Source organism: Chiloscyllium plagiosum, chromosome 42 (assembly GCF_004010195.1).
Source record: "Chiloscyllium plagiosum isolate BGI_BamShark_2017 chromosome 42, ASM401019v2, whole genome shotgun sequence".
Taxonomy (NCBI): Eukaryota; Metazoa; Chordata; class Chondrichthyes; order Orectolobiformes; family Hemiscylliidae; genus Chiloscyllium; species Chiloscyllium plagiosum.
The window spans coordinates 19,406,725-19,433,811 of record NC_057751.1 but is presented as its reverse complement, the minus strand read 5'-3'; the positions used below and the strand labels follow the sequence as shown (position 1 = coordinate 19,433,811).

The window sequence follows — 27,087 nt, the reverse complement described above, 5'->3', positions numbered from 1 at the left end:
TGCCAGGCAATGATCATCTCCAATGAGAGGAAACCTAATCATCTGGTCTTGACATTCAATGGCATTACCACTTATCTCCCACTCAGGACTGCTACTGACCAGCTACCAAAGTGGACCAGCCTCATCAATATGGTGGCTACAAAAAACAGGTCAGAGACTAGGAATCTTGCATCAAGTAACTCATCTTCTGATTCCTTCCAAAGCCTGTCCAACATCTACACAGTACAAGCCAGTAATATGATGGAAAACCGCTGACTTGCTTGGATGAATGCAACTCCAACAGCCATAAGCTTGAAACTATCCAGGACACAAGCAGTCCACTTGATTGTTTGTGGACATGTTAACATTCACTCTCTCCACCACACAGGCTCAGTGGCAGTAGTAGGTACCATCTATTAGATGAAATGCAGAAATTTACCAAAGCTCCTTAGACAGCACTTTCCAAACCTACGACCACAACTATCTAAAAGGACAAAGGCAGCAAATACATGGGAGAGCATCTCCTACGAGCTCCCCACCAATCCACTCACCATCCTGACTTGGAATCAGATCATTATTCCTCAGTGTCACTCAGCCACTCCTGAACTCCTGCCCTAACAACACAGATCCACAACGTACAGGCCTTTGATAAGGTACCGCATGGTAGGCTAATTAGTAAAGTTAGATCACATGGGAATCAGGTTGAACTTGCCCATCAGATACAAAATTGGCCTTATGGAAGGAGTTAGAGGAGGTGGTGGAGTGTTATTGGAGATGCTGTTCCCAGTCCAGGCTGACTGAGGTTTCCCAGTCAAGAAGTCCAGGAGCCAGTTACAGAGGAAGCTATTCAAGCTCAGCCAACTCAGCTTTCCAATACTTCAGCTCTGCATTCAACACTATAAACAGTAATCCGACATAAGTTCCCTTGTTCTCCAGGTGGGTGAGGGGCCAGATGGAGGGTGGTGGAAATGGCATCATCTGTTGAGTGGTTGAGATGATATGCAAACTGCAGGATGTCCAGTGAGGGGGCAGTAGGGTCTTAATATGTCTCATCACGAGCCTCTCAAATCACTTCATGATGATGGTGGTAATGCAACTGGGCGGTAGTCGTTGAGGCAGGACACTGAAGACCTCTTCAGCACAGGGATGATGGTACTAGCCTTGAAGCTCATTGGAACTATGCTGCAACTCAGGGAGATGTTAAAAAATGTTCACGAGAACATCCGCCAGCACGTCAGAGCATCCTCTGAGCACGCTGCCAGGGATATTATCTGGTCCAGCAGTCTTACATGGGTGGACTTTGCAGTGATTTTCCTTACATCAGCCACAGTAAGACAACACCTGGTCATGGGTTTGGGGGGGGAAAGAGGGGTCCCTCCTCGCTGCCACATCATTTCGTGCCTCAAACCGTGCACAGAAGTTGTTCAACTCCTGAGAGTGTGGCAGCACAGCAGGTGATGCTGTCCTGTGCTTGGTCATAGCCTGAATACCCTTCCACATGTTCCACATGTTCCACATATCACTGCTGTCCTGAAAAAGATTGCATGTTCTCTAGCGCATGTATGCTTTGCTTCTTTGATGGCCCAGGACAGTTTGGCCCTTGCTATTGCTATGGCCACTCTGTCATCTGCTCTGAAGGCAGAATCATGGGTCGTCAGTAGCACACACTTCTTTGCGGTCATCCACAGCTTCTAGTTGGGGCAAGAATTGATGGTCTCAGACACAATGACATCATCAACGCACTTGCTAATGTAGCAAAACACCAACACCGTGCACTCCACTAAGTTGATGGAGTCGCCATCGGTTGCCGCCTCCTTAAACATGTACCAGTGCGCTCAGAGCAGAAACGGCTCCTCTCGGTCAGGTTTTCACCTGCTTCAGAACCGGTTTGACATCTGACGAGCGGCCCGAATGCCGAAATTAGCATAACAGAGGTGTGGTCTGAGGAGCCGGGGCTCTGCCCTGGATACTTCGTGTGGAGATCAAAGATGGACCGGGTCCGAAGAGACGTAATGTACAAAGACCGTTGCAACGGGGGAAAAAACACACCCAATGCAACCCTCACCCTGATGGGCACCTTTGTGTGTGGCTGCATCAAGCTGTGCGTGGATCCCCGGTACACAAACACCAAGTGTCACTACGTACTGAGGTTCTACCTGTCCCCGGTGTTGCGAAGGATGGGCCTGGCCTCGCTGCCGCGGAACGCTCCGAGTAGTTGGACCGTTCCGTATCACTTGTCCTTCGTGGAGAAATTTATGAAGAAAAACACCTTTGACCACAAGTCCATCAGGAAGTGGTCAGCATGTAGTGTCCTTGAGACCCTTTGGGAAAAGGAGAGGGCGGATCCTATCGAGCGGTTCCCTGAGCAGACTGTCAAAGTCATTTGGCAGAATGCCTCATCGCCAGAACTTCCCAACAAGCACCAAGACATGGCTTGGCTGGTGGTGAGAAGTGCTCTGCCTGTGAGATCCTTTATGCACGCCCGGACTCTCAGCTGCACCGCACGCTGCCCTCGAAGTGGCTGCGGGGGGACGAGACTGTCACACACCTCCTTCTGGAATGTGCCTACGCAGAGGAAGTCTGGAGAGCAATGCAGTGGTGTTTGTCGAGTTTCGCCCCGAGCAGCGCTGTGACACAGGACTCCGTGCTCTACGGCCTGTTCCCCGGGACGCACACCGAGACGAACATCAGCTGTGCCTGGAGGATCATCAACTCGGTGAAGGACGCTCTCTGGGCAGTCCGAAACCTGTTGATATTCCAGCTGAAGGAGTTGACCCCGACTGAGAGTTGCAGACTGGCACATTCCAAGGTCCAGGACTACGTGTTGAGGGATGCGCTGAAGCTTGGGGCAGCTGCCGCCAAGGCGCGGTGGGGAAAGACCACTGTGTAAAGCCTGCCTGCCTAACAAAGAACAGGGGGCCCATGCTGTCGTTTGGGCTCTGCTGACGCCTCAGCTAATTATATGGGCATATGATTGAAAAATGTACAGACCTGTATAAAAATAATAAATTTTGATCTCTGTATGTACATGTTTACATATGTATGCATGACCAACTGTCCAGACCATCAAATTATTTTATGAATAAAGTATATTTTTGAAAAAAAAACAATAGTTCTGTTCCTGTATGATCCTGTGTTAAGAAAATTGTGTAATAGCAGCACCATTTAAACCAATGGGACCGGAGTCACATTTTAGCCAATACAGGTAAAGAAAGTTTGTGCGCTACAAATAATGGTCTAAATTCTTCAATCGCCTTATAACCAATTCGCGTTGAAGAAACAAATGTTATAGCAGAACCAACTGTATCCTTGTAAACCCCGATGCCCATGGAACGTTCTGTGTCTTGTCAAATTAAAGCCTCCTATCCACAGAGGAAGTGGTGAACTTAAACTCCTTTACAAGCAAAACCTCCATGTGTCTGCATATAATGACTGATTTAGTATGTCTTGAAGGTATTCAAGGGCATTAAAATTCTTAACACATGTCTGTACAAAAAAAGGACTCCAACATGGCTTCAGCTGTCAGCTTAACTGGACTCAAGAAAATGACATGTGGCAGCTCCTTCAAAGGACAGCCAAGTATAAATCTTCACTGACATATCTAGGAAAGACTGCCCAGGCAGTAGACTGTGGTCCTGGGGCAAGGACAGTCATGCACTTTCCCCTTCCTCAATCCCTCAGAAACTGCCCTTCCTCCTCCAAGTTAGAGAATCATTGGAATTCCCAAAATAATTATCACCTTGCCCATTTTGATGCTGGAGTAAATAAAATAACCTTGCAATGGTAGCAAAGAGCTAAATAGTAACAAAAATGCATAAAGAAATGAAAATGCAAAGTAAAATAGAACGAAAAGAAACTAATACACTTTGCATCCAAAAAGTAGAAATGGAAACTTGCCTACTCCTGCAGGCATCCATATACTGTACGGCTTGTCCATTTGAGAATGAAGAACCTTTAGAGTCAGATTTACAGCACGGAAACAGACCCTTCAGTCCAACGCATCCATGCTAACCCAGATATCCTAACCTAATCAGTCCTATTTGCCAGCACTTGGCCCATATCCCTCTAAACCCTTCCTATTCGTATACCCATCCACATGCCTTTTAAATGTTGTCATTGTACCAGCCTCCACCACTTTTTCTGGCAGCTCGTTCCACCCTGTGTGAAAACATTGCCCCTTAGATCTCAAATCTTTTCCCTTCTCACCTTAAACCTATGCCCTCTAGTTCTGGACTCCCCCACCCCAGGGTAAAGACCTTGTCTATTTACCTTATCCATGTCCCTCATCATTTCATTGACCTCGAAGGTCACCCCTCAGCCTCCAAAACTCCAGAAAAAACAGCCCTAGCCTATTCAGCCTCTCCCTAGAGCCCAAGCCCTCAAACCCTGGCAACATCCTTGTTAATCTTTTCTGAACCCTTTCAAGTTTCACAACATCCTTCCAATAGGAGAGAGAAACCAAAAATGCACACAATATTCCAAAAGTGGCCTAACCAATGTCCTGTACAGCCCCAACATGGCCTCCCAACTCCTGTACTCAATATTCTGACCCAATAAAGGAAATCATACCAAACACCTTCTTCACTATCCTATCTACCTGCAACTCCACTTTCAAGGAGCTATGAACCTGCACTCCAAAGTCTCTTTGTTCAGCAACAACCCTGGGACCTTACTATTCAGTGTATAAATCCTGCTCAGATTTGCTTTCCCAAAATGTAGCATCTCGCATTTATCTAAATTAAACTCCATCTGCCACTTCTCAGCCCATTGACCCATCTGATCAAGATCCCGTTGTAATCTGAGGTAACCTTCTTCGCTGTCCACTACACCTCCAATTTTGGTGTCATCTGCAAACTTACTAATTATACCTCTGATGTGCACATCAAAATCCATTTATATAAAATAAAAGCAGTGGACCCAGCCCGAATCCTTGTGGCACTCCACTGGTCACAGGCCTCCAGTCTGAAAGACAATCCTCCATCACCACCCTTTGTCTTCTACCTTTGAGCCAGTTCTATATCCAAATGGCTAGTTCTCCCTGTATTCCATGAGATCTAACCTTGCTAACCAGTTTCCCATGGGGAACCTTGTTGATCACCTTACTGAAGTACATACAGATCACGTCCACCACTCTACCCTCATCAATCCTCCAGAAAACTCAATCAAGTTCATGAGACATGATTTCCCACAGACAAAGCCATATTGACTATCCCGAAATCATTCCTTGCCTTTCCAAATACATGTAAATCCTTTCCCTCAGGATTCCCTCCAACAACTTAAACATGATCAAAAAAGGTCAGATACCCAGAAGTAGCATGTTCTGGGTGAAGGGCGTAGTGTGCTGGAAAAGCACAGCAGGTTAGGCAGTATACTTCCTGATGAAGGGCTTATGCCCGAAATGTTGATTCTCCTGCGCCTCGGATGCTGCCTGACCTGCTGTGCTTTTCCAGCACCCCACTTTCGACTCTGATCTCCAGCATCTGCAGACCTCACTTTCTCCTAGTAGGATGTTCTGGACCTGATGCACAAACACGAGTACAGAAAACATCTGATGCTCATAACAGCACAAAGGCTTTTAAAAAAAAACAATAATTCACGCAGCATTTTACCCAACTTTGTCTTCACAATAAAAACAAACAAACAAACAAACAATCTTGGAGACCACGGAGTAGCTATTTGGCCTAAGTCACCTCAGTTGGTGCACAGTGAAGTAACATATGACAGATGGCGAATAAAGGCAAGTAAATTTCCTTTTTAACTAAGGCGTGGAATTCAAGAGCAATGAAAAACAGTAACGAAATCCTAAATCAGACCACAGCGAGAGTGCTGCATACAACTCTGGTTAATACATTAAAAAGGAAGGATGTAATTGTGTGGAGAGTACACAGGAAATTTATAAAAATGTTGATGCTAAATTCCTACAGCCCTGTAAGGCAGCTGAGAGAAGACGCTTTCTAAAATGCATAAAATTGACAGCCTGGATAGAATTCTCAGGAAGGACCTTTAATAGAAGGGTTAATAACAAAAGGACATGATTTAATGTAATTAGCAGAAGGTAGAGGCAAGTGGAGAATTTTTTTCACCCAGATCAGTAGTGGGGGTGGGGTCCTGGAAATCATGCTCTGAAAGGGTGGTAGAAACGCAAACTCATACATGTGTTGAACAGGACTTGAGACTAAGTAGAATTAAACTGAATTGCTCTTTTTTATGGCCAATACAGAAAATAGGTGAACCATAGATTGTGTTTCTCAAAACAGTTTGTATCCACTATTAAATGTATTGCTAAATTCTAAGATGAACACACCCAGGCAAACTGGTCTAGTCTGTCAACATTTTAAATATACAACTGTCTTCATACAAACATGCATAAGAGGAGATGAATTCCAGAAGTGAGGTGGGAGTGACCGTCCTTGACATTCCGTCAAATGCTGCCTTAATATGACAACAAAGAAGCCCCTGCAAAAATCTGAAGTCAGTGGGAATCTGGGAAAATCTTTATTGATTGAAGAAATCATACTTTGCACAAAAGGAAGCTGATTGTGGCTGTTGGAAGCTCAATTTAAACCTCAGAACACCACAGCAAGAATTTCTCAGGGTAGTATCTAGGCTCAACTGCCTTCAGCTATTTCGACAATGACTTCCCTTCAACATAAAAAGGGCAGAGGAGGGGACGTTTGACTTCTTCATTCATGAAGCCAAAGCAGTCCATGTCACATGCAATAAGACCTGGGGATAAGTGGCAAGTATCATTCATGCTTCACAGTGCCATTATGAAAAAAAGTAACAAAGTTACCATCGCCTTCTTACATTCAATGGCATCACAACATCCTTTTTTGGGAGGTGAGGGTGGGGGTGGAGAGAAAGAGGAAAACCAAATCAACTGAAAGTCTAACTAGAGATTTTCTAAGCCATAGAAGAACCATTATTCTGGGAATTCTGCAGTGAGTAACTCACCTCCCAAACTCTCCAAAGCCTCTCCACAAAAGGCACAAGTCAGCATGGTGACCAGACCCTCAGTCACAACTTTCTTTATAATATATAGTAATTCCTTTTAAAGTACAGAAACCTGATCAGCATTTTCTCTTGCCTTGAATTTAGACAGGAAAACTAGAGACTTTGAGTAATTTGATTAAATCTACGTTTGTGCCAACCCTGGGCATAGTTGGGCTTAAATATCAGCACACTTTCCCAAGTCAGTCAGTCATGACAGTGGTTATTTGCTAGTGTTATGGACCAGGCTAGACTCCCTTAAAATATTTTAAAAAGGTAGCCTAGACCCTAACTTTTTCTTATTTTTAAAGGCAGATGTGAAGTGGAAATTCCAGGTGTGATGAAGCTGGTCAAATCACTCCGCTTTATTTAAACACTACAGTTGAAACACTAACAAAAGAAAACAGAATTTAGAATAACTTAACTGTTGGACCCAATACAGCAACTCAAAAGGAACTATTCCAATCCAATACATTCCATAAACACACCCCTTGGCAAAAGGTAAATTGAAACACATTCTTATGGGCAGGAGGGAACAACATCCAGAGAGAAAGTCAGTCAGGTATCTGAAGTTTTCAATCATTCTTGGACTTCATTATCTTGTGACTGCTACAGCTAAACCAAACAGAGAACTGGCCACTCCCCTGCAATTTTACAAGCAGGGTCTTTCCAAACCCCTCAGCACCTCTGCCTTTATGACCGCTCTCAAAAACCCAAGAACAAAATCACCTTGTTTAAAAAGTGACAGCATCGTCATACTAGGAGTCAGTGAATTGTATTTTTTAAAACTATTTGAACAAACTTGGTGGTTGATAAAGGTACACAGGATAGATACAATGTTAAAGATACGAAGAGTCCTGTGGATTGTAAACTGTCCAAGTCAGCCTGTATTCCTGACGAAGGGCTTTTGCCTGAAACGTCAATTTTACTGCTCCTCGGATGCTGCCTGAACTGCTGTGCTCTTCCAGCACCACTAATCCAGAATGTTGCTGCATACTCAAATTCCACAGATGACTGATACAGAAACACATTAAAGTAAAACCAGCAGTACAAAGTGCTTGGGGAGGGTGCGGTGGTTTTACTATTGCTACTTTCAAAATCCTGACCAGAATGTGTCACTGCCCATACCAGTGCAGTGGTGGTTTTATGCTTTCATTTTTTTCCTCCAAAGCCTCCTTTGATGTTGTTACCATTTTATGATTCTAAAGATAATGGTATTTTTGTTCATGGATGTGGGCATCACTGGCTAGGCCAGTATTTATTGCCCATCCCAGTTGCCCTAAGGTGGTGATGGTGACCTTCTTGAACTGCTGCAGTCATTGGGCGTACAGACAGTCACAATACTATGAGAGAGAGACCAGAATTATGACCGAGCAAAGGAACAGCAATATAGTCCCAAGTCAGGATGGTGGGGGGTTTGGAGGGGAACCTGAAGGTAATGTGTCCATGTGTCTGCTGCCCTTATCCTTTGAAAGGGCAGAAGTCACAGGTTCAGAAGGTGGTGTCAGAAAAGCCTTGACTAGTTGATGCAGAGCACCTTATACATTGCATACACTGCTACCATTGTGCGTTTGTGGAAAGAGTGAATGTTGAATTGATAGATTAGGTTGCTTTGTCCCGAATAGTTTTATTGGAGTGGCAGTCACCCAGACAAGTGGAGTATATTCCATTACACTCCTGTATGTTGTAGACAGAGGACAGGCATTGGGGAGATAGGTGGAGAATTACAGCAGAATTCTTGATCTTAAACCTGCTCTTGTACACCGTATTCATATGGCTAGTCCAATTCAGCTTCTGGTAAAAACAATGACTGCAGATGCTGGAAACCAGATTCTGGATCAGTGGTGCTGGAAGAGCACAGCAATTCAGGCAGCATCCGAGGACAGGCAAAATCGACGTTTCGGGCAAAAGCCCTTCATCAGGAATAAAGGCAGAGAGCCTGAAGCGTGGAGAGATAAGCTAGAGGAGGGTGGGGGTGGGGTCAATAGTGATCCACAGAATGTTGATAGTGGAGGAGACATCAATGGCAATATCATTGAGTGCCGAGGAGCAATGGTTATTTAAATTGTCCCTTGCTGGAAATGGGCATTGCCTGGCACTTGTGTGCTGCAAACACTACTTTTAACTCACGTTCAACATAGAATGGATGTCATTTTCTCATTCCCAGAAGGAGTACAGAGGCCATTTACAACACTCCTACCACTGCCTGCCTGGGATCAGTTCACACCGCACAAGGGGGATTTTCTGCTACATTTGTTAATGCACCTCAAGTGTTTCAGGACATTTTTCTACCTGAAGAAAAGGTGTTACTGGGAGGGATCCAAGATGGCTGTGATCTAGAAAGATCACGTTGCAGAGCTCTGCACCACATCGCAAGCGGGACTAAGTCCTAATCCACCCTACTCAGATCACCGCAATATCCTGGGACTCTGGTAAGGTCGTGGAGTCCCAGGAAACTGTTAGAGAGCAACCTACCTTGGTTTTCGCTGTCCAGGGATGAAGAAGGCAGCAGGTACATCCGAGGCAGGGCCCGTAGCTCAGCCTACAGGATCCTTGGTTTCTATTTCCTACCAGGTCCTGGTAAAGGAGCTTGTGAAATCTTGCGAGATGTTGGGGATGCCGATAGAGGAGAAGCTGGCCCTGATCTCGATCGTGCTGCAGAAGTATGAACAGCAGCTGGGAGACCTCAAGAAAAGGACGAATGAGGTAGAACGCAGTCACAGTGATATCGGTCCCTCCAAGAATAGGATCCAAGCCCTGCATCTTGCTCGACTAGGTTGATGACATCATGAACAGGGACAGGAGAAAAAATATTCGGATTGGTCTGCCAGAGGGTAATGAAAGCGAGCAACCAGTGGAACTTATTGAGGACTGGCTGCCGAAATTCCTTAACTTGGAAGTTGGAATGAGAAGCTTGTAGATTGAGGGGGCTCACTGGGTCACGGTGCGGAGGTCAGGTCTGGACCAACATCCTCATCCTATCTCGGTGAGGTTTCATCACTTCTAGAGATGAGGAGAGAATCATGGAAGCATCCAGAATCCAGGGGAAGGATCTGAAGGTTCTAGCTTACGAGTGCTTTAAGATCATGTTCTTCCAGGACTTCTCAGTGGTGGTGATCCGGAAAAGAAAATCCTATGATGGCATCAAGACAAGACTGAAGGAGCTCAGGATCCAGTACTCTGAGGCATCCAGTGGTGCTTCGATCGCCTTAGATGGATCCGTACATCTCTTCAACACGTTGGAGAAGGCAAGAAACTTTGTGGACAAGTTAAGTTAATCTGAACAAGTTAGTAGGTACAAACAGTCGTGTTGTTTGGGTAGGCCTCTACTTTTCTTTCCAGTCAGGGCATTCTTTTCCTTTTTCTTTTATTGGTAACAATCTGGTCTAAACTATGCTTGGAGGTGGCTGGGATGCTTACTTTCAATTTCTAAGTTATACCAAAAGGAGGGGTGGGGTACTTACTTTATATTTCAAAATTTCTTTGCTCACATTGTTATTCCATGGTGGATTTTCTTTCTTTGCCGTTTGTGTTTGCGTGCGGCTCTAGCTAGGAGGAGAGAAAATGGTTGGGATGGCTAGATACCTACTAACGGGCAGTTTATGCCCGGTTCAAGTAGTTAAATGCCCTGGCTGCAGGATGGGAAGTTGGCTTTTGGGATGGGTAGATGCTCCCTTTGGGGAGGGGGTGAGTTCCCCTATTCAGTGCCATTGGCACTTTATATGTTGGTTTGTTTTTTTTGGTTTTTGTTGTATATAATCTTTGATAGCTTTGTAGGTTTGTTAAGTGTAGCGGTTTTAGTTTATGTACTTTTTATGTTCGATGGATCTTGTGACACTAAGGCTCGGCAATTTGTAATTTGTGTTCCTCCTCTCTGGAATCTAAATGTCACTGCAAGTGATTATGGTTAATGACTTGATTAAATGGTGGACCTGGAACATCAAGGGGAGTCACTCACCAATTAAGAGGAAAAAGGTACTCAAATCTTAGAAAGGAAAAAGGTGGATATTGCTTTATCACAGGAAACACACTTGGATGATAGGGAGCATTTGAAACTACAGAATGGTTTTGATTGGGTTTACTTTTCATCTTTTAATACCAAAAGTAGGGGAGTGGCTATATTGGTTAGGAGGAATCACCCATTTAAGTTACTAGAGTGTGTTAAAGACACATGAGAGGTTTGTAATCCTCAAAGCCCTAATAAACAGGGAAGAACATGGTGTTTTAAATGTTTACTGCCCTCCATCACATCCCCTCAAATTTCTCTAAATTGATCAGTCTTGAGTCGCAGCATATCATCATGGGGGAGATTTTAATTGGATCCTACAGTAGACAGGTGCCCAAAGCACACGTCCACCCCCACCACCCCAGATACCCTCTGTACAAACTAAACAATTAGTGGATCAGTGTGTGGAGCTAGGGTTGGTGGACATCCGGAGGCGTCTCCACCCTACAGGCAGGGATTTTATGTTTTTTTTCCCAATCCAAACAGATGTCACACTAGGATTGTTTTTTTTCCGACCCCCGTGGCAACCCTGGACTTAATGGCATCTTGTACAATTGGTAATATTACCATCTCCGATCACACTCCAGTGTACCTATTGGTTAAGATTAAGGATGCTATAGTGGGACCGAGGCATTGGCAAATGGATCCCTTTATCCTTAAGGATAATACGTTTTTGGAGTACTTCTCTAAGGAATTTAGGCCGTTCTTAGACATTAATTCAGGCTCGGTTAGTAGCCCATCCGTCCTTTGGGAAATTGCCAAAGCCTATGCCAGGGGGTGAGTTATCTCCTACTCTGCCCATAAGCAGCGGCAGAAGGGTGAGCAGCAATGTCTTCTTGAAGCACAGTTGAAGGCAGCTGAGAAGGCCTACTTTGACAGGCCTTTGTTGGCCAAGCTACAGAGGATTACAGTACTGTGGTCTGCATTGAATTCTGTGCTCACACAGACAGCAACGAAGGAGCTTACTTTCGCAAAACGAAGGTTGTATGAGTATGGTGACAAACCGGGCAACCACCTAGCGTATCTCGCCACGAGAGAAAAACAAGAAGTGCCCCTCAAGCCATTACATCAATTAGGGAAAGGGTTGGGAACCTAATGTGGTTCCAAAAAGATTAATGCGGCATTTTAGAGATTTTACTCTGAACTATACCAATCTGAGGGTTGGGAGGAGGGGTGAGTCAAGATGGAGTCCTTTTTCAAGGATCTGGAGCTTCCGGGAGTGACCCTCGAACAAAAGTCTTTTCTCAATGCCCCCTTATCAGAGCAAGAGGTACAGGAGGGTGTGACGCAGCTTCAGAGTGTAAAGGCCCCAGATTGGATGGACTTCCCAGCGAATTTTACGGAATTTATAAGCATATTGTCAGGCCCGATGTTCAACGTCTCGTACGGTCATGGTTGTCTCCTGCCAGCTAAGAGAGGCCAATATTTTGCTTATTCTTAAAAAAGGGAAGGTCCCAGAGGACTGTGCTTTATACAGGCCCATTTCACTCTTAAGTGTTGACTTTAAAATCCTATCTAAGACTCTTGCGTTAAGGCTGGAGACTGTTACCTTCTATTGTTAAAGGGGACCAGACAGGCTTCATAAAGGGCCGCAGATCCTCCAACAACGTTAGGAGGCTGCTTAATATAATTCAAGTGTGTCAACAACAGTCAATACAGGGATTGATGTTTTCTGTAGATGCAGAGAAGGCATTTGACCAAGTTGAGTGGCCGTACCTTTTTATACTCTGGTGCAGTTTGGCTTGGGTGAAGCCTTTAGAAGATAGGTAAAGGTTCTCTACAGTGACCCTCTCGCTGCAGTCATCACCAATGGGGTACAATTCAGCAATTTTAGCATTTTTAGGGGCAGCCGAGAGGGCTGTCCCCTTTCGTCATTGGCTCAATCACCAATGTAAAAAGCACTGATAAAGGCCATTTGTAGGGATCCCAATGTAGATTAGATTACTTAGTGTGAAAACAGGCCCTTCGGCCCAACAAGTCCACACCGACCCGCTGAAGCGCAACCCACCCAGACCCATTCCCCTACATTTACCTAATACTACGGGCAATTTAGCATGAACAATTCACCTAACCTGCACATTTTTTGGACTGTGGGAGGAAACTCACACAGACACGGGGAGAATGTGCAAACTCCACAGAGTCAGTCGCCTGAGGCGGGAATTGAACCTGGGTCTCTGGCGCTGTGAGGCAGCAGTGCTAACCACTGTGCTGCCCAGCTCCAGAAGTGGGGTCAAAATTACATAAGATTTTGTTGTACGTGGACAACGCCCTCACTTTTTTTGTCAAATCCAGCAGTTTCGGTTCCCCGCCTGATACAATGCATCAGCTCGTTTGGCACCTTTTCAGGGTACAAGATTAATTTTGCAAAATCAGAGGCCATACCTATGGGTGGTCTTACAAAGGTGCTGGGTCTTGAGGGTGAATCTCAATTCCCATTTAAGTGGTCACAGGGGAGTTTTATGTATCTTGGCATATTCATCACTCCAGTTCTTGATTGGTTGTTTAAAGCTAATTTTGTTCAATTATTCAACAAAATCAAACAAGACCTTCAAAATGAGAGGTGCTTCCAGTCTCATGGTTAGGTCAGATAGCTCTTAAGATGAATATTCGTCACTGTTTGTTGTATCTTATTTTCGATAAGCAAACGTTGAAGAAACTGAATGGCTGGTTTCAGCTTTTATTTGACACGGTAAGCAGCCCTTTATTAAATTAGCTAAACTGGAATTGCCTCACAGACTGGGGTGGGGGTGGAATCTCCCAGACAACAAAAACTATCACCTCAGCTTTTATCTTACATGAGTGATTGGGCTTGTGGGCACCCCCTTTCAATATGGTTAGATATCAAAACCTCTCAGGCAAAGTGCCCTCTTACTAGCTTGCTGTTTTTGGACAAAATGAGGACAGTTAGGGAATATTGCCATAACCCAATAGTTATCAATACTGTTAAAAGCATAGAGGGCAATTTGGCAGAGGGAAGGCAATATTGGCAAAACATCTTTTCTTAAACCTATAGTGGGTATGTCGGATTTTCAACTGGGGTGATGGATTCAGGATTCAAACATTGGGCAGCTAGGCGTGTGTCTTGCATGGGTGATTTATTTGAGGGAGACACAATGATGTCTTTTGATCAGTTAGCGTGGAAATATGAACTACGTAGCAAGGACCTCATTTTTTAAGTTAGGGATTTTATAAAAAAAAACGACTTTGACTGATCCCTACAAATCACTTTCTGTCTGCACTTGATATCATCAACTGGGGGGGGGGGGGGGGGGGGAAAGAGGGGAGAGCCGGCCCCTCAGATGAGTTCAATCAGCTTTGCAGGGTGTGGGAGAGAGCGAGCTAGGAGTTGAAGTCTCCTCAGAGGCATGGGAGGATATTTGGGAAAATGCAAGAAAGATATCAATTTGCAAAAGGACCTATGCTTTACAGTTGAAGATTCTCCACAGCGTCCATTTGGCTTGGATCGATTATCAAAATTTAAACCAGGGGTATCTTCAACATGTCCCAAGTATAAAGTTGGTACAGGTACTCTTACCCATTATCTCTGGCCCCATGGCAGGCTTAAAACATACTGGAGCACTGTGGCAGGTGCAATGGAGGGGATTTTGGGTGTAAGGGTGGAGAAGGACCCGATCTGTCTTCTTCTTGGCCTACCCAGTGTGTCCCCTTTAGACCCGCATAAGAAAAAAAAAACTTTTTAACATCCTCACTTTCTGCACAAGAAAGAATATCGTTAGGTTGTCCGAAAATCCTCCGGGCCTGTCGGGTTGGCCGAAGATTGTTATGGAGTATATCCCCTTGGATTTTCTTACAAGTACGGTACACCACAAAACTGAGAATTGCTATAAGACATGGCAGCCTTTTTTGGACCACTTGGACACAGATTTGTCTGCCACACTAATAAGGGCTTTTATATAGCCATAACATTTGTGCGTTACGAGTCCAATATCCAGACAGGGGAACTGTGAACATATGAATGCTCTCTATATTCAAGAGTTAGTGTTTTGTTTTGCTGAGCTGTATTATTATTAGTTTGTTGTTAGTTATTATTTATTAAGTAGTTAGTTGGGTTTAAAATATGTTTTTATACATTTTACATGAGGGCAGTTTGGGTTTTTTTTTAAAACTTGTGTTCTTTGTATTGTTTTGAATTGTATTATTTTGTATTTGTTTTAATATTAAAATTTTTTCAATAGAAATATATTTTTTAAAAATATATCTTATGATGCTGATGACTTGGTAATCAACTACATATTGTTGTAAATTTTTGATTTTGAGGGTGCAGTTTGAGTAAAGCTGAGAAAAGCAAGGAACCATGCTCCTTCCACAATCAGTCACTTCCCCATAGAGGTTAATAATGTGCCTTATCAGAGTAAAGTCTTTATTTTTCCACCTCCCCCTCCTTTTTATAAGTTACTTATATGCTTTGAATACATAAAAAGTGCATTACTCAAACCACTTGCACAAATATCACTTCATTATAAAACAACATTCTCACGCAAGGCACATCTTAGCGAAAGTCATAAGTTATCATACAATTGCTGGCTGCCAAACTATCCTACATTGTTAGTTATATGGTGACAAACTCTTCATTAGTAGCTATTAAACTAGACTTTCACCAATACAGTTAAAATAAACAGACACAGGAACAGCAGGCCAGTCAGTCCATCAGGCCTGCCCCACCATTCAATACAATGATAAACGCTTCAGGACTTTTTTGTCATCCCGTCCTCACAGCCCCGTACACCATTAGTAAACGGAAATCAATTGCTATCTTAAACATACTCAGACTGAACCTCCACAGCCCTCTCTGAGGTAGAGAATTTTAAAGGGTTCGCAACCCTGATTAAAAAAAACTTTTCACACCTCAGATCCAAGTGGCATCCTTTTTATTTTAAAATTATGCCCCTGGTACTAGACCGGGATAGAGACACAAAAAAAACCCTGCAGATGCTAGAATCTAAAAGTAGACAGGCAGGAGGGCTGGAAGAACACAGCAACCCAGGCAGCCGCCTGCTTGTCTACCTTGCTATTAGACTGCCCAGCCATGGGAAACATCATCCCCTGCATTTAACCTGTTTATTCCTTAGTAGTTTGCAAGTTTCAACAAAATCACCTGTCATTCATCAAAACCCTAGAGAATACAGGCCCAGTTTGCCCAAGCTCTCTTCATAGATATTCCCGCCATTTCAGAAACACCTTTATTAATATGCACTGCCAATTACAAAACAACCACATTCTGATGACACCCCTCTGGAACTATTTTAACAGTTAATAGGCATAATCCCATTTAGAACAAACAAATTAGCACATTAAAATAGCATGTAGACTGCGTCCTACACAAAAACATGAAGACAAATCTCTAGCAATCTAAGATATTCAAAGAAACTGGTGAAGAGATTCAGGTGTTAATTTTCTACAGCGCTCCAGATTCAGCGAATTGTGCTTTAGATTGGAAAACTGATGTACTGCTCAGCTATTTAGTTAATGGCGAGTCAGGCACACAGGCCTGGGAATTTATTTGCACCAGCCAAACATCAATTGAATGCAAGGAATAACACCTGTGACAAAAAGGGTAGAGTCAAGACACACAAAATTGTGCACCTCGATCCTCAATTAAAAATTAGAAATGAGAGCCAAGAATACATATGGCTCTTTTAAGAACCTCTAGTTCATTGAGAAGTAGTCAGTCATACAGAACCCAACTTTTTCATATCAGTTGTATTCAAGGCAGCTGAATTTCAGATTAGGACTGAAAGACCTACAGACACTGTAAATCAAACAAAACCACAAGTTGCTGGAAAAGCTCAGCATGTCTGGCAGCATCTACGAAGAAAAATCAGAGTTAATGCTTCAGTTCCAGTTACCCTTCCTCAGATTAGGGCTCCTATTTTGGTTTGTATTAAAGAGACAAACAATGGGGATCTGATGTTTGTGATTCATTCCATTCACTTAAATTGAAAGCAGAATACAAAACTGACCAGGAAAGAAACATGGCACAAATTGATAATCAAGAATATATTCTGAATCCCAAGGCATAAAGACTAATGAAAACCTGATTCAAGAGATCTGACTGCCAAAAGAAAGGCAGTGGTACTGTCACTAGATTAGTAATCCAGAACCCCAGGCTAATCTTCTGGAGACATAGGTTTGAATGGCAGATAGTGAAGTCTGAATTTAATTAAAACTTATGTAATAAAAGGCTAGTCTAATGGTCCACGGCAATGGTTACAATGTTGTAAAAACAATGATCTGGTTCACCCACGTCCTTTGAAGAAAACATGCTGTTCTTATCTCAACTGGCATACGTGGTGGACTCAACTCTCTAGGACTCATGCACCAAACAACCCCACCGCCCTGTGGCCAACCACTTCAACTCCCCCTCCACCAAGGATATGCAAGTCCTGGGCCTCCTCCACTGCCAAATCCAAGCCATCCAACGAAAGGAGGAAGAAAACCTCATCTTCCACCTTAGGACCCTTCAACCACATGCTATCAACATCGACTTTACTAGTTTCCAAATCTCCCCTACCCTATCCTCATCCCAGATCACCTTATAGAATAGGCAGAATTCCTACAGTGTGAAAACAGGCCCTTCGGCCCAACAAGTACACACCAACCCTCCGAAGAGTAACCCAGCCAGACTCATTCCCCTACTGCTCTACATTTACCCCTGACTAATGCACTTAACCTACACATCCTTGAACACTATGGACAATTTTAGCATAGCCAATTCACCTAACCTGCACATCTTTGGATTGTAGGAGGAAACCAGAGCACCCAGAGGAAACCCACGCAGACATAAGGAGAATGTGCAAACTCCACACAGACAGTCACCCGAGGCTGGAACCGAACCCAGGCCCCTGGCATTGCAAGGCAGCAGTGCTAACCACTGGGCCACCAGGTCATCCACCCTCCAATTCAGCACCACCATCTTGACTTGTTCTACCTGTCCATCTTCCTTTCCACCTACCCACTCCACCGACCTCACAATTACCCCCACCTGCATTTACCTATTGCCTTCGCAGCTACCTTCCGCCCCCCCCACCCCCACCAACCTACCCCTACCTAATGAAAGGCTTATGACCAAAACGTCAACTCTCCTGCTCCTCGGATGCTGCCTGACCTGTTGTGCTTTTCTAGTGCCATATTCTTGACTCTTAACTGCCCTACCAAGCCACTCAATTCAAGGATAATTAGGGATGGCCTACAAATGCTAGTGGCACCCACATCCCACGAACAAACAAAAAAGTTAACGCCCAATTCAATATCTCCTGAAAACAACTTTCTCATCGAGGAATCAAATTTAGTGAACTATTGTTGCACCCTTCTATACTAAGTTCATCCTTCCCTAGTCTCACCGAAGTTCTATACAATTTCAGAAAGAATTCCCTACTTGTATACTTCCATCCCCCTTGCAATGAAAGTCAAAGTATCAGTCACTTTCAGAGAGTCATACGGCACAGAAACAGACCCTTTGGTCCAATTAGACGTCCTAATCTAACCTCGTCCCATTTACCAGCATTTCGTCCATATCCCTCTAAACGCTTCCTATTCATATACCCATCCAGCTTCCTTTTAAATGCTGCAAAGGTATCAGCTTCTACCACTTCCTCTGGCAGCTTGTTCCATATGCAGACCATCCTATGTGAAAAAAGTTTACTCAGGTCATTTTTAAAATTTTTCCTCTCATCTTAAACATATGCTCTCTAGCTTTCGACTCCCCTGCCCTAGGAAAAAAGACCTTGATTATTCACCCGATCCATGCCCCTCATTATTTTATAAACCTCTATACGGTCACCCCTCAACCTCTGATGCTCTAGAGAAAAAGCCCCAACCTATTCAGCCTCTCCCTATAACCCAACCCTCCAGTCTCTGCAACATCCTTGCAAGTCATTTCTGCATCCTCTCAAGTTTAACAATACACTTCCTAATGAAGGTCAATTGTTGCACCAACAAAAATCACAAAGTTAACATGCACTAAGACATCCAAAGACCTCTGCGCACCAAGGTTTAGAGCAATACAGAATTGGACTTGAAACACTAACTGTTCTCCCTGCATAGATGCGACCAGACCTCCTGACCAAATGTGTACAGGGTCTCTCAGGAGCTGCATGGCCACACATTCTCAGGTATCCACAGTATTTTATTTTTACTAGTCTCTTACTGGTTAAAGAATATTCTACTATCACATCCAAGTGGATAATTTCAAATTTCCTCAATTTAATCTCCTTTGCAACTTTTGTGCCCTCCAGTCTACTCACTGGCAACCTTGCAAAACTGCAGTTACATCCTGCCAACCTGAAAACAGTACATTTATTCTAGTTTGTTTTCAATCTGTTAAAATCAATCTTAAACCCAAGTAAGTAATAGATTATACTGCATCTGATTTTGAAAACCTGTAGATTGCAAGAAAATTATTGCAAACGATGAGAATTGAGAGTATGAACTTCAGAGAAGCTGGTGTTGATTTTCACAAAGAGATGCTTTAAAATTAAATCAAATCACAAATAAACAAGGCAAACCCATTTAGAGGCATATCTATTTTGCTACTGCTTACAAACTAATGCACTTTTTCACATAGGACACGTTGTCAGTCAGAAACTTGAGTTGTAAAATCTAAAAATGGTTATCAGGCATTGTAATTTTCCAAGTTTGAATTTTAAATATTGGCATAGGTGACTGAATAATAAAGTCTTGGTAGCACTTCAGCCAGGGTGGTAGTTGAGAAACCACAATCAGCCCGTGCCACAGACTAGGAAGAACATTAACCACGACTCCTGATCTGGATGCTTGCTACAAAGTGCAAACATAGTCGGCAGCATAAGAGGACTGCTTAACCATTATGTGCATACAGTTAACCACCAATCACTGTTTAGTTTAATACTGTTACTGAATGATGGAAGCTGCGCGTTATGAAGCATACTTTCACGTACATAGGTCTCAGACAAATTCGTATACTTGCTTGTTCTTTTAAAATTAGCACCTGTTATATAGGGTAAAACACCATAGTCATCATACCTGTAAACTAGTCATAATTTTTGCTGGAAAGCACAGATCGAATAATATTTGGGCGGTGTTAAGGAACACATGACCATCATACATGGTAGTCGACGTCAATATTATGGTTTAGATTATCGAAGTGGGAGAAACGTTTAAAGGAGTCAAAAGTTATGGAGATGACAGACAGAAAGGGGTGTGGATTTCGCCGTCAAATCAACCACGATCTCGAGGGGTCAAATAATCTAATCCTGTTTCTAAAGTGACACATACAATCATAAAACAATGAACATGAGCATTTTAGTTATGGTCACTACAAGCCAAACACTTAAAAATCCAGTTTGTGACTTAACTATTTTTGATTAAACTTCATATTCGAGCGAGTTGCTTGACTTTCAAAGCATGTTTTTAAACGTGCTCAAATGGTAGTAACTCGTTATTTCTGTACTGCATTCTGATGAATAGTTATCGGACTGAAACATTGATTATGGTTCTTCTCCACATAAACTGCTTAACCCAACTGCCAACATTTTCTGTTTTTAATCGCACTAAAGTCCCACGTTGGCCTAATCAGGATGGGTGACCATCATGATTAGCATCTGCGTTAACCAATTGGAAGAGGGGAAAATATAACTGGGTTTGTCTAACACAGACAGTGCTTTTCCAATTGGCTCGAAGGTCCATTGCCAACATTTATCTCTGGCTCCATTAGCCTCAAGTTTTTCTTACTAAACCTTGAATCAAAATAATACCGATAAATATAACCACATCACAAATCTAACGATTTAAATCTGCATATTTATACAATTCGTAAAAAAGCGTTCGTTTGTTTCTTTCGAGACAAACGTCCAGAATTAAACTAATAGTTTGCTTTCCAACATTACGAAAGGTTTTCAGCGGAAAAGTGACAGCCGGTTGGGGCTAGCGATTTAAAACAAACAACAAACAAAAATCATTAAAAACTAGACGCACTTGGTTTGTTCCTTCTGAAAACTTTGGATTCGGGACAAAAAAAAAGGGGCAATCAAAGAGACTTCAACTTTTCAGTCCAAACGAAAGTCGAACACGCCCGAGTTTGGCCCACTTTACCTCACATCAAAAGCACAGGTGAATTCTTTTCCATTTAATCCTTGTATCTACACTTTTTGTGTTCTGACTTGCAGCTTTTTTTTTCCTGAACAAGCTTCTTTAATAGTAGAAAGACAATATTTTCCTGCGCGTCTGACTATTTGCTATTTGGAGACAAAACGAAACTGCGGACGGCTCTACCGCTCGAAGTTCGAGAGGTTTCCGCTTGTGTGGCATGAGTTCCTCCCCGTGAAAATAGTTTGTTTTCGCTTTTCTAGTGATTGGTCGAAAATCCAGCAGCAACACTGCACCCAGAAAAAAACAACACACCACGGCTGTCAGTAGCAAGACAACGCCAGAAACATTAACCCTACCCTGTCGGCGATCAATTACACAAGTGAAAAGGCAAATAATTTTATTAATCTTCTGGCAAGTTGAGTCATGTTAGGAAAAGCAATGTCTATGAAAATACCAAACGTTGGACTTATGATCAGAGATGAGTAAAAGGTTTTCCACCAGAATCCTTTATTTGTCTATCCGCGGATACTGCCTGACCTGAGTGGTCCAAGCAGTTCTGTTTCTTTCAGATTTCCAACATCTGCCGGATGTTGCCTTTGAACTGACCAGTAATTTGAGTAAAGACCTAATGACCTTTATCTGTAAACTCAGTTAAAGTGAAATGTTCCGAACTGCTTCGTAAGAATATTGTCAAGCAAAATTTGACGCAATCTCATAAAAAATTAGGTCAGCTGACAAAGCTCTATCAAATAAGTAGGTTTAAACGAGACCCTTCAAAGAGAACAGAGTTAGGTGGGAAGTTTTGGAAGGGAATGCTAGAGGTGTGGTCGTACGCAGTTGAATGATGGTTACCAGTGATAGACATTGAGCAGTATGTGCCAGAGGCTCGAATTGGAAGAGCGTTTAGATTACCGACGATTACAGGTCTGAAGAAGGTTACAAGGATGGGGGGTGGCGTTAAGGCTTTGGGAAAAATTGCACGTGAAGGCCCTTTTGCTTGTGGGAGTAGCATATACTAAAATAGATTGCATTTTTAATTGCCTTTATTTCCACCGTGAGTGTGCGCTTTTACTGGGAAACTGGGATTCTTCTAGTATTTTCGAATACCTCGATGGAGTGGCTATTCTTAATTTTTGAACTTTCACACAGGAATTCGCCAATTACCTAACCTTTAGAGAGCTTAACAATTCTATCCTCACCTAATGTAACAAGTTATTTGAGTTGTACATTCGGTAGAACTAGACTCAATATATTTATTATCATGTATATTTTGTTACAAAATACAGTGAAAAGTGTTGTACCAGAGAAATAGCGTTCACTTTTACAGTCCTTCTTGTTAAGTGTTCAGCCATGGGCCTGGTGGCCAACCATTAGTCTCCTTAGTCAAGATTAGAGTGGTGCTGGAAAAGCACAGCAGGGCAGGCAGCATCCAAGGAGCAGACAATTCGATTTTCCTGCTCCTCGGATGCTCCCTGACCTACTGTGCTTTTCTAGCACCACAAATCTAGACTCTCTTTCCAGCATCTGCAGCCTTTTTTTACCTAACCATTAGTCTCCTTAGCCACGCCATGACTGCCATTCTTCAGCACCATCTCGCCTCCATCAACTTCCTCGCTGGACCTCGCCTATGGGGCTGCCACCAATGCCACCAGATCCCGCACCAACCCAAACTCAACTCTGCTGCCACGAGTCTACTTTGGGCCCACCTCACCTTTGCTGATGCTGCCGGGTCTTGAAGTGGGCCCAAACTTGCCTCCGCCACAAGCTCCATGAATCTGCGTTGGACACTGACGCTACCAGGAACCTAAACTCACCTTTGCTGCAGCAGCCACAAATCGACATTAGGACCACTTCAATGATGCACAACCTCCAGGAAACCAAACTCACCACAGATGCCAGAGAGAAACATCATGGTTTTAGATATTTCTACTCAACTGTTCAGATATTATTACACACCCCTGGAATAGGTGGAACTTGAATGTAGACTTCCTTAGGTGTAGGGACACTACCACTATACCACAAGAGCCCTCCAAAATCATGGCTCAATATTTACCTAATCAACCTGTTCAGATAGGTGATTGCACATCTCTGAAGTAGATGGAACTTGAATCTAGGCCTCCTGGTTCAAAGATAGGGACATTACCACTGCACAAAAGGACCCCTTCAAAATTATGTCTATACAAAAGGCCTAATGTGGAAGATCATAAGGAAGAGCATTTTTTAAAAATTAACTTATTTTTCTAACCAACCTGGTCAGAGATATTATTTCACATCTCTGGAGCCGGTAGGACTTTTATCCAGGCCTCCTAATTCAGCGGCAGGGACACTATCACTGCACCACAAGAAGCCTTCAAAATTATTGCTGTACAAAAAGCCTAAAATGAAAGGTCATAATGAAGGACAAACTAATAGGACATGGTTTCACAGAGGGTGAGGTGGTTGTTAACTGTTGTTACTATATCAACTGAGGTCAAGTACAAACAGGTGGAGGTTGGTTCAGTATTTTAATACAAAAGGCTATTTTTGAGGCCCTCTTCTGGTGCAGTGATAGTGTCCCTACACCTGAACCAAGAGGCCTGGGTTCAAGTCCCACCTCCTCCAGAGGCAAGTATAATGTATCTGAACAGGTTAGTTTGAAAAATTAGGTTAAATTTTTTTTTAAAAAAGGCTATTTCAAGGTCCTCTTTTGTTGCAGTGGTGTCTCTGAACCAGAAGGCCTGGATTCAAATCCCATCTGCTCCAGAGATGTGTCATAACATCCCTGAACAGGTGGATTAGAAAAATTGGTTAAATAAAAAAGCCAACCTATGAGGCTCCCTTATGGTGCAGTGGTAGTGTCTCTACAGCTGGATCAGCAGATCTGTGTTCAAGACCCACCTGCCCCAGAGGTGTGTCATAACATCTGTGAACAGATTGATTAGAAAAATAAGTTTTTTTTTACAAAATACTATTTTATTTAAGGGGTCCTGTAGCACATTGATAGTGCTCCTATGTTTGGGTTTAAGTTTCATCTGTTCTGGAGGTATTTCAGAATGAATTGACTAAAAATAATTAAAATACCTCTTTCAAAAGGGGTCTTCTAGCACAGTGGTAGTGTCCCTACTCCTGGAGCAGACAGTCCAGTTCAAGTCCCAACCAGCCTGGAGGTGTGTTACAACATATCTGAATAGATTGATTTTTCTTTTAAAAAAAGAAACCCTTCTTGAACGTGTACTATGGGTTGATGGATATGATATGTCATAGCACAGTGATAGTGTCCCCATCTTTCAGTCAGAAGGTCTGGGTTCAAGTCCTGTGTACTGTGGAGGTGTGTCATAATATGTCCAAATAAAAAAAAACCTGGTTTCAGTCCTTCCTCAGAATATGATGCACATTGAGGTGTATCCAGACTTACCTCCCATCAACAAGATCACCCTGAAAAATGGAGGGAAGGCTAAATAAATGGACCAAGCATTTATAAGAACATTTTCAGCAATACTTAATTTCTGTACTACCAAATTACCATTTATTTTTAAGAAATTGAGCACAGACTAATTTGTGAATTTGTTTCTTAGCTTGTGGTTTCTGTTGAACTGATTATCTGTGCATTGTATGTTTCATAGAGAATCAATAGATTATAAAAACTTTTTTAAAATCACAGGTGTCAGCCATAACTCAATTGTTAGTACTCTTGTCTCTGAATCTCAAGGTTTTAAAGTGTGTCTGCAGTGAAGTGGTTGTCACAGTCACTTTATCTGTGAAATGTCCCTGGTTTAAAATTGGTAGAAAACATTATAAAGTGACACATAATGACACTGGATTACAGCAGAGTCAGGAGATATATGAATGTATTGTTTCAGTTTGTGAATAAAATCTATTCCAAAACTGGCTCTGGTTTCTTTTTTTTATAAACCCCTACACTACTGCTATATAGCAGTAATGCTTGTTTTTCCCAACAGCACCTGTGTTGTGTGTAAGTGCGGGAGTCAGTAAAAATACGATGTGCAAAATAATTCTATTCATTATTTCCACCGCCAGGAAATATACCCAAATGGCCAGGGAACCAGTAACAAGCAAAGCTCAATAGGAGCAATGCTTACATGAAAGAGAAGTGAAGGATAAGGATCAAATAAAAATAAAGTATTCCACCCCCTGTGCTGCCCACCTCTCCCTAAAGGCATCCAGAGCATTGGTGGACACCACTTGCTCCCTCTCCCGGACACCCGAGCTTGAACATAACCGCAGAAGAAGAGCATGCAGTCGCAAATATGACCCCCTCCTCGACGCGCTGCCTGATCTGGTTTCTTCCTTTAACAATTGCCTATCAGCTATTACTATTAACAACAATAATTTTCACTTGTGTAGTGTTTCTCACATGCATAAAGACATCAGAGTCTTTTACAATGAGGTTTAAAATGGCACATTGATTACAAGACATAAGGAAAGAGAGTACCTTCGATGAGAATCAAAGGCATGGCTAACAATGACAGGTCTCAGTAGGTTTCCAATAAAAGAGATAGGTCATAAAATGGAGGGAATTCCAATGCAATATCGGAGAGCAGGGATTTAACAAAGAGGAATCACTAAAATGTCATCCTTATGTTTCTACTTTTTAACTGTGTTCTGTTGCCCTTATAGACAACAGTCTTCATGAATGGGCAGAGTTTCACATTGAAGTGTTATTCCACAATTTATTGAATACCACTAAAAGGGCATTAGTGCTCATGTAAAGTATTGAAAAGAGTTTTGGGACCCTGTTTAAAGTCATCATATATAATGGTGTAATTCATGCCAAGAAAATAGTATACATTACATACAGTACTATCTTCCAAAGATTGTACTTGAATCTGCCTCAAGTGAATAATTTCACACAGCATACACATGCAAAATTAGTGACACTTCCCCTTAATGGCACTATAGGCTCATATTTGATATTGGGGGTTTATGGCAAACGTGTTAATTTTTAAAATCATAATTACAGCAGGAAGTCAAATGGGACCTTGCAATTATAATGTAAAACAACTTGCCATTATACAGCACTGTTAATATAGAAAAAGATCCAAAGGTATTTCACAGAGGCATAATCAAAAATGATCAATACTAAGCTGAAGATCAATCAGGAAAGTTGATCATAGTTGAAGGGGGATTTTAAAGAAGAAAAGCAGAAAGGCAGAAGGGTTTCGAGAGGGGGTATTCTGGGGCACAGAAATTAGATGGTTGAAGACACAGCCACTAATAGTGGGGCTAAGGAAGAGTGGATGCACAATCTGCCAAAATCTGGGAATAGAGATTTTGTGCTGGGTTAAAGGGACTGAATTAACAAAGACGGGGAGCATTAAGGCCATGGAAACTTTGTGAATATAAGTTCAGAGGCTTGCCTCGGCATTGAATAGGTTCAACCCATAAGACAGTAGCAGGGGAGAGATAGAATAAGTGAGTTTTTAAGTTTCCACCACAAAGGAGATTTTAGAGAGAGAATGGTGGATTTCAAGAATAGATATTGAGGATGGAATTATGAAGGAGGGTGAGATGTAGCTGGTTTTGAGACACAATATAATACTTGCAGGGTGGGAATCATTTAGGAAATCAATGAAAAAAAAATAAACTAAATCTTTTTTTCCTGGTTTTGCTCTCCACATTACCTGCCAGTGTTGAAACTTGCTGAGATACAGTTCCACAAGGACTGGTATCCTTCAATCATAGACAGTGAAGTAAGCTAATCAACCATGATGGCTGTCACACCGGGAGTCCAATCTGTTTTCATATAGACATATATGACTACTCTAGTAGGTGTACATTGATATTTATACTTTGCTCGAATGAGTGCGACTAAAGAGGTATTTCTTTTATTTCTGGCCTATGAACTGGAACTTTTGAAGTCTGAGGGACTTTAATCTCTAGCACCCCCTTGTGTTAAGCCACTTCTTAATAAAACATCTACATAACCGGAATACTGTACATAAGCAAAATCTAGTGGGTGCTGGAAATCTGAAATACGAGCAGAAAATGCTGGAAATATTCAGTATGTCAGGCAGCATTTGTGGAGA

At 42.6% G+C, this 27,087-nt stretch overlaps 1 protein-coding gene and 1 long non-coding RNA gene across 6 annotated transcripts in view; one reads left to right on the top strand and one right to left on the bottom strand.

The window, feature by feature from the left end:
- Nucleotides 1–21,318, bottom strand: part of LOC122543209 (signal transducer and activator of transcription 5B-like) — a 128,131-nt gene extending 106,813 nt beyond the window's left edge. For 4 of the 5 annotated variants that reach the window (XM_043681677.1, XM_043681679.1, XM_043681674.1 and 1 more), the window contains exon 1: nt 20,948–21,020. The gene's annotated coding sequence lies outside the window, so the exon portion shown is untranslated. Of the gene's footprint in view, nt 1–20,947; nt 21,021–21,064 lie in introns of those variants that run through there. The other variant, XM_043681675.1, reaches the window with a different exon arrangement.
- On the top strand, nt 20,995–21,507 carry LOC122543216. Its single transcript, XR_006309962.1, has 2 exons — nt 20,995–21,082; nt 21,322–21,507. It is a non-coding gene; the product is annotated as an uncharacterized LOC122543216 (long non-coding RNA).
- The last annotated feature ends 5,580 nt before the right edge of the window (nt 21,508–27,087 follow it).